A 9,227-nucleotide genomic window follows, 5' to 3' on the forward strand; every position below is an offset into this window, starting at 1 on the left:
TTATGTTCTGGATCAGTTATTTATATTATTCTGTTTCTTCCTGGTTATTTTTGTTTTCCCTATGGCCTTATTGGTGTCTGTTTTCCCCTGCTGTCTCTCAGCCTGCCTGTGTCTCATTACCGGATGTGCACGGAACCTAGCTGCTGAGAAGCTCCAATGAAGATAAATCAACTTTGAAATCCCAAAAACTAAAGTAAAAAGCTAGTATAATAAAAGCAATTAACTCCGAGCTCCTCCCGCGAGTAAATGGCGTAGTTGTCAGAGCAGAGTCCGACCGACTACGGGTGTTTATTTGTCCAATGGCTGCAGCTCCTGCTCCTTGCTCCTCTCCCCCAAGTTTTGCAGCTCTCAGGCGGTCAGCAGATTTTCAATCCCCCGCTCTGCCTGGTCCTCTTTTTTTTGCAAGTCAACTTTATTGCAAAAAAAGGATATAAAATACAAGTGACTTACGAAAATATTTATAACAATATACAAACATATAACAGACAGAATACAATACAGTTTTGCCAGGGGAAGCCAATAGGTCATTACAAAGAGAAAGAGGACCATATGTTGACAGTTTTAACTGCCTTTCTGTTGTTGGAGCCAGAAATCAGATTAATATAAGGGACAACTTCATGGGAAAAAAGTATAACATTAGTTCTTTTAGCGCTGAATTTGCATTTATGAATGTGAAATTTTGCCAAAAGAATTAATAAATTTATAATGAAGTACAACTTTTATTTATTTTGACTTCTACAAAAGCAAAATACAACATTCTTCCACAGTAAGGCAAAGTCTTTATAAATACGGTCAATGATGAATTTGCTGAGGTTTTGCCAAAATGTTCTGGTGTGTGAGCAATACCAAAAGAGGTGCAAAACAGTTTCTGGGTGGTTCTCACAAAAAGAACAGTTTGTATTGATGTCTCTTTTAAATTTAACCATAATGATTAGCAGGGTAATGATTAGCAGGTTAATATCTGAATTATTCTGAACGACACTTCTTTCACCTTGTTTACTATCAAGTATCTGTGAGGAATCATCCAAACCTTTTTCCAATCAATGTCATTTACAAATCGGTTCCAGTAAACTGTAACATTTGGAATTTTTTCAGATGAATACAAAAAGCATTCTATCAATATCTTTACAAGTTTTGCTGTTCAGGTGTCAAGAGAGAGCTGCGTATGTAAGCTGGGATATCCCTTCAGCCTTAGTAAGTAACACTCTGCCTTTTAGAGATAAGTCCCTTTGCAACCACTGGTTCAGTTTGTTCTGAGTTTTTTTAATGATTGGAGAGAAATTTAATGGACATCTCACTTTCTGATCTTTAGAGATAATAATACCGAAGTACGTAACTTCTTCCTTGATTGGAATGTTGCAAATAGTTTGTATATTACAATCTTTTAAAGGCAACAGTTCACATTTATTAATATTTAGGCATAGACCAGAGGCCTCTGAAAACTGGTTAATTACTTGAATTTCGACAGGTATCTGGCTTGCATTTTTTAAAAAGATTGTGGTATCATCAGCAAGCTGACTGATGATAATATCCCTGCCCGCAATAGAAATTCCTTGTATAGCACTCTGACCGACATGAGTTGTAAGAATGTGTGTGCAGAGTAAGAACAGATAAGGGGAAATCGGGCATCCCTGACGAATGCCCCGTTTCAGATTAAATCTAGGGGAAGTTCCATGTTTCAGTTTGATAGAGCTATTTCCATTAACATATATGGTTTTAAATTGCTTTACAGAAAATCCCCAAAACCAAATTTTTCTAAGGACAGAAAAATAAAATGGTGTTCTATTGTATCAAAAGCCTTATAGAAATCTAAGAAGAGGATGAAGCCATCTTCAGATATCAAGTCAGAGTAGTCAAGAATATCTAATACTAGTCTAATATTGTTAGAGATGTGCCTATTCCTCATAAAGCCTGACTGTGTCTCATCTATAATTGTGTCAAGAGTTTCTTTAATTCTCCTGGCAAATATTGACGCCATAATTTTGTAATCATTGTTAGATGGAGACCCATTTGTCTCCTTCTATCAATAAAAAGCACGTCTTTTCTAGGTTTGGGAATCAATGTGACCAGCCCTTGAGTGAGGCTAGGAGGAAGGGCATCATTCTCTATACTCTCCATAAAAACCTGTAGTAAAAATGGGGCTAAGTGATCTGAGAACGCTTTGTAAAATTCTGCAGTTAAACCGTCAGTGCCGGAGGATTTATTGTTTCTGAGTAAAGCAATCGAATCAGTGACCTCAGCCATTGTAAGAGGGGTGTCACAATAGTCTTTGTCTGCCACATGAATCTATCTTACGTTATTTACTGAGTTTAGAAATTGAGACGTAACTTCTTTATTATATTTTGAGCTGTATAAATTGCTATAAAATTTTGAACAAAAATCTGAAATTAATTTAGTGTCATCAGTAATGACCCCATTAAGATTTAGATTATAGATGGAGTTGATTTTGGATCGGTATCTTTCAAGATGGAAAAAGTAAGCAGAATTTTGCTCCCCCTCCTCCAGCCACCTCTTCCTAGACCATACAAAGGCGCCCTCTGCTTTTTGTTGATATAACTCGTCTAATTTGTTTTGGAGATGTAAAAGAAGTAGATTATCCTCTTCTGAAACTTCTTCGGGGGGTCTATGATAAAATGAGGAAATTTTACTCATGACTTCATCTTCTTCTGCTCTTTTAGCTTTGGCAATAGAGGTTCCATATTTTCCTGACTCAAACTTAAGTAGTTCCCAGTTAGTGTTGTAGGATTTTTCCTTTTTAGCCTTGTTGTATAAAAAAAAAAAAAAATGTAATTAATTTAATAATTTCAGTCAACCTTTTCATGCTTTAACAAGGAATTGTTTAATTTCCAGTAGCAAGATCTATGGATTGTATTAGATGCACTAAATTGGCTGCTTAAATGAATTGCACTATGGTCAGTGAGTGGTGTGGCAAGGATATTTACGGTATTTTTTTCTTTGTCAATGTTGTTGGATAACAGCCAAAAATCATTGCGAGACTGGCTGGATCCTGACCTGTTGCTCCAAATGAAGGATCTTTCATCAGGAATTTTTTCTCTCCATACATCCATAATGTATAAATCTTCCCATAAGTATTTAAAGGTTTGAACTGAGGGAGGAGGGGCGCCCAGGAGGCCACCTGTCAATAGCAATATCTAGAGCAATATTAAAGTCTCCACCAATTAAAAGAAGAGAGTTTGGGTATCTGGTGAGCCAAAATGTAATTCTTTCCTCTATTGAATCAAGCAACTTATCATTCTCAAGTTTGTTATTATAACTGTAAAGATTAATAACTATGATAGAAATATTGTCAATTCTAATTATAAGACATATGTAGTGTCCTAGGGAGTCACAGTCTGAGTGTAAGACATCACCAGTGAAAGCATTTTTAAGTGTGGTTACTCCAGCAGATCTCTCTGAGCCCTGAGAGAACCAAATATCATTACCCCATTGAGATTTCCAAAAATTGACATCAGCAGATGTGTTATGACTTTCTTGAAAAAAACAAAAATCCGTATGAAGTTGTTTGGCAAATAAAAATAAGGCTTGCCTTTTACAAATCTGTCTTAGACCCATGGCATTTAAAGAAACAATAGATAAAGACAAAGTGATCAATAACCATTTAGTTAGGAGTGTATCACTAGATAAGGGGACCGAGTACTGCTTTATATAAGAAAAATAACGGTAAAGGGGAAAGGAAATAGTCCTGGCCAAATAACAAGCACAGGGCTCCTAAACAGCCCTCTTGGTTATTAAATGCCCTTAAAAAGCAGATCATATAATAGAAATGGCAGCGATTTTGTAAGTTAAAGTACCTTTGTAACGTTTTAGTTAGAGTACAACAGAAAATATAACATTGCAATATCAACTCTGAATGTACTGCAAATCAAACCAGAAGGTGTCCTTGTGTTATCAGGCAGCAGGCGAGTCTGTTTCTTAGGTGGGCAGGGGGACTTCTGACCCGTTGATAAATCCGCGACCTCCAATGAAGAAGGCTGGTTTGCCCTCCTCTCGAACTTTTTTTTAAATCCCTGGCCATATTTTGCTCCCTCGATCTCTGTCTTCCTTATTAAGATCCTCCGCAAATCTTAATCCGTGGTCGCGCAGGTGTGGTGACGTCTTGGCAGCTTTCCATACGGCGTCTCTGCAGACACGTGCGATGAACTGGATGATGATGCCTCTGGGTTTGTTGTCATTCTGCAGCTTGGTGCCCAGCCGATGTACGGTGTCGATAGTGTCAGCCAACCTGTTCTTCTCCTCCGGCAGAACAGCCTGACAGACCTCGATGGCCTTCTTTCGTATGTTTTCCTTTTCTGATTCTTCAACTCCTTAAAGTCTAAGGTTCCATCTCCTGGAGTATCTTTCTAACTCCGAGACCCTTTACTGACATGTGTCCACTCGTTTTTCTTCTTTTGCCATTTTTTTCTCGAGTGTACACACTTTGCTCTTTACATCCTTAATCTCTGAACACACAAAGTCAATTGTCTTTTTAAGTCCTTAAATTTTAAGTGCATTTGCACTGACCATGCTTGTCATGTTGTCTGACCGCGTGTTTATCAGAGCTGAGAGGCTAGCTATGATGTCGTTGGCGTTGGTTTGCTCAGATCCGACAGCGTACATCATTTTCTTTGGTGCTGGCGACTTACTGGTAGTGATAGGCAGCGGTGGAAATTCATCCATGAAGTCTTCCGCAGTGGTGAGAGGGAGAGAAGTGGAAGTATAATCGTGACAATTGTCAATTACAGCGTTGCCAGCCTTGAGAGTAACATTGCTAGCATGTCGATTTAGCTTCCGTCCGGTGCTCTCTTGGCCTCTTTTCCTTTCCCGTTGGTTCGACATTGCTCAATAGTTCGTCTTACGAGTGCTGTAGTATTTATGAAAACAAAATTTAGTGCTTGGCGTCATAATAAATAGAGTTTTACCGTTTCCAAAACTTTCGTTTGCAGACCTCGGTAGAAAGCGTCTACTCACTCGGCCATCTTGGCACGCCCCTGCCTGGTCCTCTCCACACAACGCTCTGAAGCCTCGGACAATCTCAACACTGATAGGCTATCGCGACTCAGCGTCATGCGACTTCTTCGCTTGAGTTGAACTCACGCGAATTCCATCGCGTTGCCTTCGCGTCGCTTCGCGCCGCCCGATAGGAAATCGCGGCTCTATGCGTCTTTGCATTGACTTTGTATGGTCATATAATTAGAATATCATCAAAAAGTTGATTTATTTCAGTAATTCCATTCAAAAAGTGAAACTTGTATAATGTATACATTTATTACACACAGACTGATATATTTCAAGTGTTCATTCCTTTTATATTTGATGATTATAACTGACAACTAATGAAAACCCCCAAATCAGTATCTCAGAAAACTAGAATATTGTGAAAAGGTTCAATATTGAAGACACCTGGTGCCACACTCTAATCAGCTAATTAACTCAAAACACCTGCAAAGGCCTTTAAATGGTCTCTCAGTCTACACAATCACAGGGAAGACTGCTGACTTGACAGCTGTCCAAAAGACGACCATTGACACCTTGCACAAGGAGGGCAAGACGCAAAAGGTCATTGCTAAAGAGGCTGGCTGTTCACAGAGCTCTGTGTCCAAGCACATTAATAGAGAGGCGAAGGGAAGGAAAAGATGTGGTAGAAAAAAAGTGTACAAGCAATAGGGATAAACGCACCCTGGAGAGGATTGTGAAACAAAACCCATTCAAAAATGTGGGGGAGATTCACAAAGAGTGGACTGCAGCTGGAGTCAGTGCTTCAAGAACCACCACGCACAGACGTATGCAAGACATGGGTTTCATTTGTCGCATTCCTTGTGTCAAGCCACTCTTGAACAAGACACAGCGTCAGAAGCGTCTCACCTGGGCGAAAGACAAAAAGGACTGGACTGCTGCTGAGTGGTCCAAAGTTATGTTCTCTGATGAAAGTAAATTTTGCATTTCCTTTGGAAATCAAGGTCCCAGAGTCTGGAGGAAGAGAGGAGAGGCACAGAATCCACGTTGCTTGAAGTCCAGTGTAAAGTTTCCACAGTCAGTGATGGTTTGGGGTGCCATGTCATCTGTACGTGTTGGTCCACTGTGTTTTCTGAGGTCCAAGGTCAAAGCAGCCGTCTACCAGGAAGTTTTGGAGCACTTCATGCTTCCTGCTGCTGACCAACTTTATGGAGATGCACACAGTGCCAAAAGCTACCAGTACCTGGTTTAAGGACCATGGTATCCCTGTTCTTAATTGGCCAGCAAACTGGCCTGACCTTAACCCTATAGAAAATCTATGGGGTATTGTGAAGAGGAAGATGTGATACGCCAGACCCAACAATGCAGAAGAGCTGGGCTCTCATAACACCTGAGCAGTGCCACAGACTGATCGACTCCATGCCACGCCGCATTGCTGCAATAATTCAGGCAAAAGGAGCCCCAACTAAGTATTGAGTGCTGTACATGCTCATACTTTTCATGTTCTACACTTTTTGAATGGAATTACTGAAATAAATCAACTTTTTGATGATATTCTAATTATATGACCAGCACCTGTATTCTCCATGTAATAACTGTGATCGCCAGTACCAGGCTAGACAAGCTATTGCCATGACTAAGAACATGTAAATGCTATTGAGCCTCCAAACATGTGAGCGACCATGTGCAAGCATGTGTACATGCCCTGCAGGGTTTTCAGTGATTCTAAGAAAATATTTGGCTCATCATGTCTCATGCAATCTTGCCTCGAGAGGTTCTGATGTTTATCCCTTTTATGCTTCTCAGGCTTGGCTTGTCACACGGCTCTTGGCCTGTCCAGCTCTTTCTAAGAAGGCCCACATCTGACACACACCACAATAATCAGGGGTTCACTGTGGTTTCCTTCCTTTAGAGTACACAGGAGCCATGTGCCTTGCTCGTTAACCCTTTTTGGCAGGCACGATTCCAGTAAAATACCATAGCCACCATAGCACACTTTCATAAGACAGGACCTTTACCTTTAAGGTTAATTGACTATAAGAATTAATAATTACTACTACATTGCTTTGTGGTAATTCCAACAATCAGCAGTCCTTTCCTTCTCCTTTGTCCGTTTATGATTTTCAATAATGAGGCACTTGTGACAAATAAGAAGAGCTATCACATGTATGTCAGCTTTTTAGTCATTCAATCTGAAATACTGGGAAAGGAGAAAGGATATTTTGTCATCAGCACTACAAAATACTGGCTCGGATTTTTCCGAACTGTGGCTTACGCTTGCAGCACTCACGCCTGTATTAATGCAGATGCAGTTTTAGGTTTCGATTCACGTAACAAAACCTTTATGTATGTCTCTACATACAGAGAGAGAGAGAGAGAGAGAGAGAGAGAGAGAGAGAGAGAGAGCATTGCTCACACCTTCAGGGCTTGTCAGTGACTAATGATTTGTCCCTAGCAAAATATTAATTAAATTCAATTAAATTCAATTTTATTTATATAGCGCCAAATCACAACAACAGTTATCTCACAGCGCTTTTCATAAAAGAGCAGGTCTAGACCGTACTCTGTGGTGTTATTTACAGAAGCCCAACAGTTCCCACCAAGAGCAGCACTAGGCGACAGAGGCAAGGAAAAACTTCCTTTTAAGAGGCAGAAACCTCGAGCAGAACCATGGCTCGGGGTGGGCGGCCATCTGCCTCGACCGGTTGGGGTGAAGGAGAGAGAGGGAGAGAGAGAGAGAGAGAGAGAGAGCAGGAGAGGAACAGAGAGAAAAAGAGAGGGATGTGAGGAGAGAGAGAGGGGAGGGAGGCAGCCTACACAATATCCACACAGAGGTACAGACAGTAAAGGTGATGTTGCTATAGACTAAATGAAAAATGGTACAGATATTTATAGTAGTGTTAATGATAATAATCGTAATGTTAATTATAATAACAATAATAATAATAGGACTAGTAACAATAGTTGTTGCAGCAGAGGGTGTCGAGCAGGAACACGGGGGCAGCAGGTGACCCGCAGCCACAGATCCAGACTCCACAGCTCCAGAGCCAGAAAACCTGCAGGAAGTGATAGGAGGAGAGGGGAGAGGGACGAGAAAGCACAAGAATACCAGAAAGGGGAGAAGTTGTGTTAGTAACATGCAATAATGGGATGAGGTTGCGTAGAGAGGGAGAGAAAGTAGAGGAGAGAGGAGCTCAGTGCATTATGGGAAATCCCCCGGCAGTCTAGGCCTATAGCGGCATAACTAAGGGATGGTTCAGGACTCACCTGAGCCAGCCCTAACTATAAGCTTTATCAAAGAGGAAAGTCTTAAGCCTACTCTTAAATGTGGAGATGGTGTCTGCCTCCTGAACCCAAACTGGAACCTGGTTCCACAGGAGAGGAGCTTGATAGCTGAACGCTCTGGCTCCTAGTCTACTTTTGGAGACTGTAGGAACCACAAGTAACCCTGCATTCTGGGAGTGCAGTGCTCTGGTGGGGTAGTAAGGTACTATGAGCTCTTTAAGATAAGATGGTGCCTGACCATTAAGAGCTTTGTAGGTAAGAAGAATGATTTTAAATTCTATTTTACTGGAAGCCAATGCAGAGAAGCTAAAACAGGAGAAATGTGATCTCTTTTCCTGGTTCCTGTCAGAACACGTGCTGCAGCATTCTGGATCATCTGAAGAGTCTTAATGGACTTTTTTGAGCAGCCTGATAATTAATTGCAGTAATCCAGCCTAGAAGTAACAAATGCATGGACTAGTTTTTCTGCATCATTTTTAGACAGGGTGTTCCTGATTTTCACAATATTATGTAGGTGAACAAAGGCGGTCCTTGAACGACATGTCCTGATCAAAGATAACTCCAAGATTCCTCACAGTGGTGCTGGAGGCCAGGGCGATGCCACGGAGGTGCTTAATCTGCTATAATCTGCATAACAATGAAAGCTTATGGAATATTTCCTGATAATATTGCCTAAAGGAAGCATATATAAAGTGAAGAGGATTGGTCCGAGGACAGATCCTTGTGGAACTCCATGACTAACTTTGGCATGCATGGAGGACTCATCGTTAACATGTACAAACTGAAATCGATCTGATAAATAGGACTTAAACCAGCTTAGAGCGGTTCCTTTAATGCCAATGAAATATTCCAGTCTCTGCAATAGGATCTGATGGTCAATGGTATCAAATGCAGCACTAAGATCTAATAAAACCAGTACAGAGACAAGTCCTTTGTCTGATGCAATAAGGAGGTCGTTAGTAATTTTCACCAGTGCTGTCTCTGTGCTA

General features: G+C 40.8%; 1 long non-coding RNA gene across 2 annotated transcripts; it reads right to left on the minus strand.

The window, feature by feature from the left end:
- Nucleotides 1-442: 442 nt before the first annotated feature.
- LOC123969103 lies at nucleotides 443-5,012 on the minus strand. 2 transcript variants are annotated; one of them, XR_006824628.1, is made up of 2 exons: nucleotides 4,969-5,012; nucleotides 443-4,861 (listed from the first exon to the last, which is right to left on the minus strand). It is a non-coding gene; the product is annotated as an uncharacterized LOC123969103 (long non-coding RNA). The 2 variants fall into 2 exon arrangements; XR_006824627.1 differs by having other exon boundaries at nucleotides 4,946-4,985.
- Between the last annotated feature and the right edge of the window lie 4,215 nt (nucleotides 5,013-9,227).

Source organism: Micropterus dolomieu, linkage group LG04 (genome assembly GCF_021292245.1).
Source record: "Micropterus dolomieu isolate WLL.071019.BEF.003 ecotype Adirondacks linkage group LG04, ASM2129224v1, whole genome shotgun sequence".
NCBI classification, from domain to species: domain Eukaryota; kingdom Metazoa; phylum Chordata; class Actinopteri; order Centrarchiformes; family Centrarchidae; genus Micropterus; species Micropterus dolomieu.